At 30.6% G+C, this 10,011-nt stretch overlaps 1 pseudogene; it reads right to left on the minus strand.

The window, feature by feature from the left end:
• Positions 1-9,866: 9,866 nt before the first annotated feature.
• LOC132041233 (U1 spliceosomal RNA) lies at positions 9,867-10,011 on the minus strand (annotated as a pseudogene).

A 10,011-nucleotide genomic window follows, 5' to 3' on the forward strand; every position in this document is an offset into this window, starting at 1 on the left:
GACTTCCAAATCTTTTTTCCCTGACGAAAGACTGAGTGGGAATCTAACATTCACACCATTGTAAGATGCTTTTATGCTCATGCTGTTGTCACTCTCAAATATTGTAGCCATATTTTGAGTTGCAGGTTGCTGCAATATTCGTTTACATGACCACCTGGCTATGCCATTGGCTCTACAGATTCGCTTAAATGTACTTCGACTCACTGCAAACAACAAAATGAGTTAATTTTGTCGCTGAACTTTTTATTATGAACAATGACTAAAGTTCAATTTTAAACAAATAACTGAGGATACATGATGCCAATATTGTTTTGTGACTTTATTGATACAACGGATAAAAAGATTTTTATCAAGTCAGTATCAAATTTAACGTGTATGAGGATACATGATGTCAGAGTTGAAGTGATATGCTTACCCCCTAGACTTTCTGCAGCATCGTCCATCTTCTTTCCAGATTGTTGTTGTAGATGCCTAAAAGTAATTCCGCACTCTCTTTCTGTCCTCTTGGCTCCCCCCCGTGAACAGTTGTGGTCTACTGTGGTTTCATTGACATGCATTTGTTTGTCCTCTTCGTCTGCGGTAGTTTCACTGACAGGCATTCGTTTGTCCACTTCATCTGCGGTAGTTTCTCCTCTGTTCTCTGCAGTAATATCCGAATCAATTACTACGACTCGTTTGTCCAATCCAACAACTTCATCCCCTCTTTCTTCATTTTCTCTTCTGCTCTCTACATGAGGATTCAGTTGATTGAACCGTCCATGATCCGTTGGTTCATTTTCACTTATACCAGTGAATACCGAAGTTCTCCAACAAATTGAGTGTTCGCCTTCCTCCGGTACTAAAGAGAAAATTACATCATAAGTCAAGCTTTTAGAGTTAAGCACATAAATAGCACAACTTTTAAAGTTCTTCAAAAATAACAAATTTTACACCTTTATGATATATTTAAGAAAATATTATACCAAAAAGAATCCCCCTAAATTAGGGATTCAATAATATTTACTCATTTTTTATTATCATTTATCTCCCTTCTTTAAGGGATAAACCCATATCTATTATATCATTTATCTCTCTTCTTCAACAGATAAATATCTATCTTTATCAATTCTCTTTCTTATACACCCCTCAACTGCTACTACATCTTCTTATTCATTTCTATTTTTCCTATTGACGGTTGAGAGTTTTCAAAAATTTGGGCAAGGCTTCTATTTTTCCTATTGGCGGTTGAGAGTTTTCAAAAATTTGGGCAAGGCTAAGGTTATAAAAAAATAGATTGAGTTATATTAAAATAATTATTACAAAATCTTTAAAAAAAATCATATTTATTAAAAAATATATCCAGCAAAAGAAAATTATTATATTATGTATACTGCATATATCAATATTATTTGGAGCACATAAAATTATACGAGGTACAAAAATTTATCACATAAGATATAATAAAAGTATACGTGGTATATGAAATGTATACAAGGTTTAATAAAATGTATAACAAAATTATACGAGGTATATAAAGTTTATTATACAAGGTTTAATAAAAGTATATGTGGTATATGAATTGTATACAAGGGTTAATAAAATGTAAACAATATATAACAAAAACTTATACAAGGTATAATTAAATGTATATAAGATAATAAAAAGCAATTACAGAAGAATTGATAAATATTTTGTATAAGTTTTTTTCTGATATAAATTTAATTTTAAAATATTACTTATATGATATTTATCTAATCAAAAGAGCTACAAGCGTGCATATGCTTGAAATATTATGTATCATACAATTTTTATATATATTAATGTGTTGTATACCTTTTATATGCATTTAATAGGGATGAAGAAGTTATGGTATTGAAACTAGATGTAACCGATTTAGAAGATATTACTAACAAAAAAGTAAGAACATGGGGATTACGTTTACTTGTTACTAGATATTTACTCCATTTACTTGTTAACAATATGTAAATATTTTTATATTCTTGTTTACTTACGTTTTTTCCCCGGTACTAAATCTAGGCGTCCCCAAGTTTCTTCTTCTGTGCTTTCTGAATGAAGATTATTCCGTTCACTGTTATCCATTTCATTTCCCATTGATTCAATCTCTTGTAAGTCAGATGAAGTCAAAGGGCCGATACCAAGTATTTGATTATCTGATAAAAATCCGTTCGTTTCGCTGGGAACAGATTCATCCACTCTTACTTCACTTTCTCTTCTACTCTCTACATGAGGATTCATTTGATCAGTAAGCCCGCGTGTGTCCAATCCAACAACTTCATTTTCTCTTCTGGTCTCTACGTGAGGATTCAGTTGATTGAACCATCCATGATCCGTTGGTTCATTTTCTTCTAAACCAGCGAATACCGAAGTTCCCCAACAATTCTGTTCAATGACAGTGTTGTAAAATACGAACACTGCAAACAAAAGCAAGCATCCGGTGGTAAACGTCATTGTTGAAGGGCTGTTTCACAAAACATAACAAATCAAAAGAAAGAAACGCAAATTCCTTTGATCAATTTTCCAACTCCCCTTCTCCTTCCCCAGCGCCATCTCACTCTAACTTTTCTTACTAGTGTGTTCGTATATGTGCTGAATTTTTAGGATTGACATTTCAGGTCTTTATCATTATAGTAGTATATTTTCCTGTTGGGGACATTTTAGTCATTTGAAACCATTCAAGTTGTTTCTGAGATGTTTCTTAAACCATAAAAAAAAGTTCAAATGGACCTACTTGTCCCTTTGAAAAATCATCCAAACTACCAACTTCCTCTTTTTAATTCTATTTGTCCACTATACTAAATTTTTTTTTTTTTTTACTTATCGCTTTTAAAGATATCAAGAGAAAATATTTTTTTTCCATATTTTATCCTTAAAATATTACTTATTCCTCAAATTATTTTCCAAGGCCTAAGACTAAACATCAATTAATATGGTTATTGTGGTAAAACTACCTATATCAATTATTATTTCTTAAAGAATGTGTAAAATTTAAACTGGATACGTAAAAGTGAACGGAGGGAATATAACGCAATGTATATGCGCTATGTGATTTTTTTATTAAAAAAAAGGTGTCACTAACGAATTTTAATGGTAGATGTTAACTCCTTCCCTCCCATATATCGTAGATATAATTACTGCATCATAAATAGTTTCGATACAATTTTTTTGACTATTATTTTGGTCCATTTGGACCTTTTTATGCCTTATTAGTCTCCAGATTCTCTCTTGGTCCTTCTCGGGATGAACACTTGTTGGTGTGAAAGGGAATCAGCAAAGAGAACACACAAGTGGGTGGACTTTTGATACTTGGTGCTACTTATACAGTACTAGGTAAAGTTTACCGATGTGGATATGAAGCTCCCGTTTGACTATAGATTTTGGAAGTATATTTTAAAATTTTATTTTTAAATTTTTGTTATTTTGAAAATTTATTTTTAAATTTTTGTTTGGTCTTGAGATTTTGATAGATTTTAAAAATAAATCTTCAAATTCCAAATTCTAGCTCAAATCTGTTTTTGGGCCAATATCTATATTTTGGACTTCTCAAAACTTTTAAAACTAACCCAAACTTGTGTATTTTATAAAAAAAAACCCATCTATTTATGACCCAACTAATTCTATCTACCACGTTCCTCCATTAAAACCGTATTTACCATGTTTCCTCAATTAAAGCAATTTCTTCTATAAAGTAAACGAGCTAAGCTACGCCCAAACAAAGAGAAGAAGAAATCCTAAGGAAAATTGTTTTACCAACTGTAGAAATCCGTTGTGAAGATAGAAATGAATCTTTTATTGTAATTTGAATTGTATAAGTTAGTAAGTGTGTTATTAGCAGTTATTAAAATATCATGTTCTACATAATTTGGGATTAGCGAGTATGTATGTTTTGTATGATTGGGTATGCATGATAGTTTTTAGAACTTATGGGTATAAGTAATATTTCCTGTTTTCCAAAATAAAAAGTGAAATATGTTTTGAAAAACTATGACCAAATATATTTTCAAAACTTCAAGAACTTCACTCAACTCAAGCTTTTCATTTTTTTTCCCGGAAATCTATGACCAAACGCTAGCTAATTTAATATTAATAATTTGTTAGATATGATTAACAACTTTAATCTCAATTTTAGTTTATGATTTAAAACGTAAGAGAGATAAAATGTTTTAAAAGCAAACCATCAGAAGAAGTGCATGTATTTGCTCCATTTAGAAAAAAAACTCATTGTATGCCTGATTACAAATTCAAGTATCGAAATGCTACTTCATGTGTTTGCAAAGAAAAAGAAGAGATAAAATGTTTCAATCAAGGTAATAAAATACCAGGAAGGGACGAAAGTAAAAGAAAGCTCATTTAATGATGGGGAATTAGCTTTTGACAAGAAGCTAAAGTGACCGACTATTATGGAGTGAAGGCAGACACTTTGTCTAAAGCTGAAGGGTAAATTGTAATAAGAGATTTTAAGTAGTAATATTCACACGCACACAAAAAGAAAAAAAAAATAGAGTTGATTTTTTAATTTTTTTCATACTTGTTATTTTTAGTGTAGTATTCTTAAAAGATATAAAGCCTTTAACTTCACATAGTTAAAGTAAATATTGATTTGATTTAATAATGGGTTAGTCATGTGTTTGCAATACGTACATAACTTGAATGTTGTTGCGAAAAATTTATTTATTAATATGAAGATTTAAGATGTTTAATTCAAAATTTTAAAATATTTCTGATAAAAAGTAGGAAGGTTTGCTTTCGTTCCTTTTTACACAAATTTTGTAGTACTTTTTTTTGTTTAACAATCTTTAATATTGTCTAAGTGAATATAAAATCATAAAATTCACTATTAAGAATTTTCACCCTTGAGCCTTCTATGATGCAAAGTAAAAAGATTAAAAATCAGTTCACGACTCAAGACTTTTTGCACCATCTACAGGTACAAATCTAGGGTATTGATTGTGGGAGTTCCAGCGTTTCCGGAAAGTCATGAATAACTTTTGCTTAGACCGTATATGTATTTAAGAAATTCATTAAATATATAAGGATTTTTAGTAGAGAACCCAATATCAAAATAGGTTGTTCGTTCTGCCACAAAGATGGAACCAGTTTAGGTGTTGTTGCCCACTTGCCTCCTCCACGAGGGTGGTAACGTCCAAATCCACTCCTCAAAGAGAAAGTGTACAAGGTCGTCGCAATATAATTTACTCAACTATGAGTCCGAGTCGAATCCACAAGGAACAATATAAAGGCGATTTAAACAAGTAAGGAATTATCACCAACTAAGCTAAGCCGTTTACTTTTTCAATATTTGGAGTTTTGATTTAAAATCTAACAAAGACAAAACTAACCTAGAAAGCAAATAAAATGATCAATGGCCTCACAAGCAAAGCAAAACAAGAGAAAATACTGTCAAGTAATGATCCAATATATTTTACAATTATGAGCGAGTTTATGTTAATAGATAATGATTTCTAAAATCTCATTGAAAGTCTCTCAAGCAAATCAATGAATTTCACTCTAAGCTTTCTCAAGCCTTAGAGTGTGATGCTAAGTACAATCAATTCAACCCAAGTTAACTATCTTATCTCCAGCTCAAGTTATTAGATGGATTTAATGACCCAAATCCTTGCTATGTAACTTCTATCCTTACTTTCACTTTCTTTCTCAAGCAAAGTAAAAGTACTTAGGCACAAATAACGTTTGCAACCATTAAGAGACGTTAAAGCATGAAGAGTTGATAGAAAAACATTAACCCACTTCATTAGAAATAAAAATTGTTCAATACATAGGCAAAACAAGAGATTTAATTCAACACTTGATAATGGATATTCTCATAAACAAGATGCAAGTGAGAGAATAAAATACAACACACTTAAATATTCAATACATAACAAGGAATTGAAGAAAGGGTTAAGAATTTGCTCATTAAAGTGCTCCAATCTTCTCTTCCAAAGTGTGTTGAAGAACCCTAACTTCCAAAAATCTTGTGAAAATGGCCAAAGATGATCATAAAATCTCTCAAGTGTTGCTTTTATATTTCCCAAGAATTCCCCAATAAAAAGTGACGAAAATGGCCTTCAAATTTCAGATTTTCAGATTTGCATTTCCAGCCCCTTTTTGCACTTTTAGCCAATTTTCTCATTTTCTTCAATTTGACCTCTTTTTGACTTGTTTTTCACTTGATTTCTTTCCGATAACTTCTCAAGCATGTAAAACCTATAACATGGAAGTAAACGATATTAAATGCACTATTTTCTTAATCAAACAAGTCAAAAGTTTAAGATTAAAGAAGAAATAAATTAAAAAATACCAACTTATCAGAGGGTTTGATCCTTGCGTACTTATAATAACTTTATATTTTGCCTTACAAAACACTAAGCAGCTAGCCCTTCATTTTGGGATCGTTGGAACTTACACATTTCAAAATTTGAATCTATCTCTGATATAATATGTATAATAAAAAGATGTAATGCTTTTCTTGTCCTTTTTCATTATCAAAGGCCCCACAATATGAATTTTTTACCAAGTAATATCTTAAAATTTTCCATACAGATATACTGAAGTGTGACACACATATTACTAATTTGTTAATACTATTTATTTGTATACATACTAATCAGTGGTCGAGCCAGAATTTTCATTAAGGGATGTCAAAAAATTATAATTATGTCGTGAGCAAGGATCAGACTCGTGACTTAAGGAAGTTTTTACAACTCCTTAACCGCTATGCTAAACCTTTAACTTTTGTCAAGAGGTGTCAACACTGCTATATATATCTATAAAATCAAAATTTGACCTATTTATGCAACATAATTTTCCAACAAAGGGGTGTCGCTTAACACCCCTCGGACAAGGATAGCTCTGCCCCTGATATTAATTGATATTATCTAGCTATATGTAGTAAAAAAGCTTGAAATTTTAATGTGAAATGTTGATTGTTTTGCATCGATCAAAATTGACAATTAGTTATAACTTATAAACAATTTTATTAAGCAATTTTATCTATTGGGTTAATTATGGCTAGATATACATGGGGTCTATATAATGTCGATGTGGAATTCATGGAATTCACAATTAGTTTTTAATTTTCATCTCTGTGTTTATCATCACTTCCTACTCAAATTTGGACTTTTTGATCAAAAGGTTAACTGAGTTTAAGTTGTGAAGAGGATGAATTTGGAGTTAAAAGTTGTCTCTACTTTGTGAGATTTACTTTTGAACATATTTTCAAAATACTCTCTGAGATTTATAGATTTTGGGAACATATTTTCAAAATACTTTTTCAAATTTTTGTTTGGTCATAAAATTTTGACATATTTTGATTTTTGAAAACAAATCTTCAAATCACAAATTATGGCTCAAACCTGTTTATGGGCCAAAATCTATGTTTGACTTTTTCAAAAAATTTAAAAATTATCCTCAATCTTTTGTATTTTATTAAAAAAGATCACATCTCCTGATCTCCGTATCTATCATGTTTCCCCCCATTAATCAAGAATACTTCAAAATATAAGAATTATTTGAAGGCTTGAAGCTATCTCCTAAGCAGTCACTATTGTTTTAATCCCAAAAATTATGTCACTGCTTGTAATGTCCAATAAATAATTATCGAGTCTCCATATGCAAAGACGTCTCACTGTGTGCTAATTTTTTTATCAAACAACTAAAAAGTTATCAAATATGGTATTAGCTATGCTAGTTTTAATTCATGAATAATTCACTTCCTAACCATCAACCAAAACAGCCCCTAAATGTATCGAGTGATATTGAAGGGAAAACAAAGTATTTGAAGTTGAGTTGAAAAATGCATTTAAAAATTAAAGTTCTTTCTGGACAAAGCATTTAACTTAAAAGATATTAAAGTTCTGTGAGAAAACTTTTTTTCAAGTTCCAAGTGAAAATTGACTTAATGTATAACCAAATAGGTTTTTGCCAAAAAAATAATAATATATTAATATCAAAGCGAGTCCTTGTAGCACAACTTTTATGGAAAAGAGGATAAATTTTGAGGAAATGTTAAGCTTTCCAAGATTTTTATGGACCCATTTTGTTTTAGGAGAAATTAAATCAAATCAAGGCTTCATTTAATAGTCTTACGAACAATGTCATTTTTTTCTGAGCAAGTAACCTTTCGCTTAATACTAGAATTGAGAACTAAAACATAACATCTAAAGCTGCATTTATCAAGGAAACACAACAAAAGGAATTGTTAAATTTCATACTTCACCTTCAAAAAGCGTAGATTTTTTTTTTTTTTCAAAAAAATTTCTCGAATCATGTGTTTTTCTCCTTGTGAGACTGAGAGAAATGAATAAGTAAACATCGGATAATATGTTTTAAAGTGACTTCATTTGTTCAAAATTTCTATGACAAACATGAGTGCTTAAATTAATTCAGATTTAAGCATGAAATAATATATGTATTTTCTCAACTTATGTGAGTATTACGTTAGAAGAAAAGACAAAAAGCTAACCAAACATTGTATATGTTAGTTATACAAAGTTTAACTCCGTTTCGAAAAAAAACAGTGTGTTATATTTTACAGATTTTTGTATATAGATTCAGGGCCGGCTCAACCATACCGGAGGCCTAAAGTCAAACTCTAGTGAGGGGCCTTAACTTGATATATATATATATATATATATATATATATATATATATATATATATATATATATATATATATATATATGTTTGTTTGAAATTTATTTTTTTAGCTTTTTGAGACTTAAAATTATTAGTAATTTTTTTTACAATCAATATCTTCTAATTGTTTTCCAATTGACAATATACATAATCCATTCAATCTTTGTTGAGACACCATTGATCTTAAGTAAGAGTTTATCAATTTTAATTTTGAAAAACTTCTTTCATTTATGAATCGTAACAGGAACTATAAATATTATTCTAGAAAGTTAAAAAGGTAAATACAAAGTACAATAATTTATGAGATAATAGATATATGAGCTATATTCTTCGCATGAAATCACGCTATCCCTAAAATTTGTCTTTATGGAGTAGTACTTTTCATCTTTCTCACACGAAGCTCTTCTTATTCTCTCCCAATCCTAAACGGTCACATCTTTTCCTTTTTTTTTATGTTAGCAAACTAGTAGTATTTTTTTCTAAACTACTAAATATTAAAAATACACACACACGAATATACATATATGGAAATTAAGGGGTCTTAGGCAATTGCCTAACTTGCCTTAAGGAGAAGCCGGCACTGTATAGATTAACCCTTGTAAAACACCATCCAAATGGCACCTAAGTTTCTTGTCTTGGTTTTTTAAAAAAAAAAAAAAAGTGAAAACAAAATAGAACTCCTCCGCTTCGATTTTGTGAGAAATAAAGATTTTCAAGATTTATAATCTTATTGTATCATTCTTTATCGAATGAATTAATAAAAAAATAGTGTTACATTAAATGAAAACGCAATAATTTTGCATCATGCAACCTTTTTTTCCTTCAAATGATACATTTATGCAATTTATGCTCTGTTCAGATTCCAGTTTTTTAGCTTGTTTGGCCAAGCTAATTTTTCTCCAAAAGTACTTAGTTTTTTCAATAAGTGTTTATTTTAACAAAGTGAGGTGTTTGGCCAAGCTTTGGGATAAAATAAGTGCTTCTGGGAGTAGCAGAAGCAGTTTTTCAGAAGCTAAAAAAAATAGCTTTTGCGCAAAAGCACTTTTGAGAAAAATACACTAGCACTTTTTGAAGCTTGGCCAAACACTAATTGCTGCTCAAAAGTGCTTTATAAATTAATTGATCAAACACAAACTATTTTTCGAAAGGAGTGAAAGCATTTTTTGCTTGAGCCTAGACGAGAAACTAAACTGAAATTGGGCCAGAGGCCCAAAAGATTGAACTCATCATTGGAAGGGGCAGGCCCCCAACTACCACAAATTATGACGTAGGCTCGATTACTTGAGCCGACCTTAGGCTGGCACCCTTCCATTATGGAAGTCACCAGCCTAGGCCATGGACCTTGTTGATCGCCCATTGACCCCGTCCAGGTAAGTAT

Source organism: Lycium ferocissimum, chromosome 12 (assembly GCF_029784015.1).
Source record: "Lycium ferocissimum isolate CSIRO_LF1 chromosome 12, AGI_CSIRO_Lferr_CH_V1, whole genome shotgun sequence".
Taxonomy (NCBI): Eukaryota; Viridiplantae; Streptophyta; class Magnoliopsida; order Solanales; family Solanaceae; genus Lycium; species Lycium ferocissimum.